Here is a 2,420-nt window from a genome sequence, read left to right as displayed (position 1 = left end):
AAAATCATAAAATCCAAAAATATTTCTTGTTTGAGTCTAGTGTCTCATCTTAAGTTTGGTGTCAATTGCATGCATTCATTCATGTATCTTGGTGATCTTCAAGATGTTCTTGAGGATTTACTTGCTCTAATCTTTGAATTCTATTGACTTGATTGTTTTGTGTGTCTCATATGCATTTTCATTTTGTTAGTGACAGTAGTATACAAACTGCTAAGTTTGGTGTCTTGCATGCATTGTTATTTGATTCTTGTTGCATTTTGATTTTTCCTTATTATTAAAAATCCAAAAAAAAATTTTTAATTTGTGTCTTTTCAAGTCAATAATACAGAGAATTGAAGATTCAGAACATACAGCAGAGGAATTGCACAGAAAAAGTTGGGCGTTCAAAACGCCCAGTGAAGAAGGACAAACTGGCGTTTAAACGCCAGCCAGGGTATCTGGTTGGGCGTTTAACGCCCAAAAGGGTAGCATTTTGGGCGTTAAACGCCAGAATGGATACCATTCTGGGCGTTTAACGCCAGGATAGCTAGAAGGGAAGATTTTGTTTTCAAATCAAATTTTTTCTAAGTTTTCAAAGGTTTTCAAAATCAAATCTTTTTCAAATCATATCTTTTCAATCAAATGTTTTCAAAATCAATTTCTTTCCTTTTTCAAAGATACTTACTAACAATTAATGATTTGATTGAACATTTTTTTTGCCTTTTCTGTTGAGGAAGGTTTTATGTTTGAATCATATCTTTTCTTGTTAGGCAAGTCATTAATCTTTAAAATCATATCTTTTCAAATTATTTTCAAATCAAATCTTTTTAAAATGTTTTTCAAATCATATCTTCTCATTCACATTTTTTAAAATCAATCATATCTTCTTAACCACATCTTTTTCAAAATAGTTTTCAATCAAATCATTTTGATTTCTAATTTCAAAATCTTTTCCAAAAATCACTTGATTTCTTTTCCATTTTCATTTTCGAAAATTAAGTAATGTTTTTCAAAAATGTTTTCAAAATTTTTCACTTAATTTTCGAAAATTACTTCCCTCCTTCTCACATCCTTCTATTTATGGACTAACACTATTCCTTAATGCAAAATTCGAACTCCATCTTCTTTGATAAGTTCGAATTTTCTACCTCTGTCTTCCATTTTTCTTCCTCTGACACCTCAAGGAATCTCTATACTGTGACATAGAGGATTCCATATTTTCTTGTTCTCTTCTCTTTCTTATGAGCAGGAGCAAAGACAAAGGCATTCTTGTTGAGGCTGATCCTGAACCTGAAAGGACCTTAAAGAGAAAGCTAAGAGAAGCCAAGGCACAACTCTCTTTAGAGCACTTGAACGAACTCTTCAAGGAAGAGGAACAAATGGCAGCCGAAAACAACAACAATGCCAACAATGCAAGGAAGGTGCTGGGTGACTTTACTGCACCTACTCCCGACTTCTATGGGAGAAGCATCTCTATCCCTGCCATTGTAGCAAACAACTTTGAGCTTAAGCCTCAATTAGTTTCTCTAATGCAACAGAATTGCAAGTTCCATGGACTTCCTTTGGAAGATCCTCATCAGTTTTTAGCTGAGTTCTTGCAAATCTGTGACACAGTCAAGACTAATGGGGTTGACCCTGAGGTCTACAGACTGATGCTATTCCCTTTTGCTGTAAGAGACAGAGCTAGAACATGGTTGGATTCTCAACCTAAAGAAAGCCTGGACTCTTGGGAAAAGCTAGTCAATGCCTTCTTGGCAAAGTTCTTTCCACCTCAAAAAATGAGTAAGCTTAGAGTGGAAGTCCAAACCTTCAGACAGAAGGAAGGAGAATCCCTCTATGAAGCTTGGGAAAGATACAAACAATTGATCAGAAAGTGTCCCACTGATATGCTTTCTGAATGGAGCATCATAGGTATTTTCTATGATGGTCTCTCTGAACTGTCCAAGATGTCTTTGGATAGCTCTTCTGGAGGATCTCTTCATCTGAAGAAGATGCCTACTGAAGCTCAAGAACTGATTGAAATGGTTGCAAATAACCAATTCATGTACACTTCTGAAAGAAATCCTGTGAACAATGGGACTAGTCAGAAGAAAGGAGTTCTTGAGATTGACACTCTGAATGCCATATTGGCTCAGAACAAAATATTGACCCAACAAGTCAATATGATTTCTCAAAGTCTGTCTGGAATGCAAAATGCACCAAGCAGTACTAAGGAAGCTTCATCTGAGGAAGAAGCTTATGATCCTAAGAACCCTTCAATGGAAGAGGTGAATTACATGGGAGAATCCTATGGAAACACCTACAATCCTTCATGGAGGAATCATCCAAATCTTTCATGGAAGGATCAACAGAGACCTCAACAAGGTTTCAATAACAATAATGGTGGAAGAAATAGGTTTAGCAATAGCAAGCCTTTTCCATCATCTTCTCAGCAACAGACA

At 35.8% G+C, this 2,420-nt stretch overlaps 1 non-coding gene across 1 annotated transcript; it reads right to left on the bottom strand.

The window, feature by feature from the left end:
• Positions 1–1,763: 1,763 nt before the first annotated feature.
• Positions 1,764–1,871, bottom strand: LOC112718991 (small nucleolar RNA R71). Its single transcript, XR_003161316.1, has one exon. It is a non-coding gene; the product is annotated as a small nucleolar RNA R71 (small nucleolar RNA).
• Positions 1,872–2,420: the final 549 nt, after the last annotated feature.

Source organism: Arachis hypogaea, chromosome 10 (assembly GCF_003086295.3).
Source record: "Arachis hypogaea cultivar Tifrunner chromosome 10, arahy.Tifrunner.gnm2.J5K5, whole genome shotgun sequence".
NCBI lineage: Eukaryota > Viridiplantae > Streptophyta > Magnoliopsida > Fabales > Fabaceae > Arachis > Arachis hypogaea.
The sequence above is the reverse complement of the archived record's forward strand: the minus strand, read 5'-3'. Positions and strand labels throughout refer to the sequence as shown.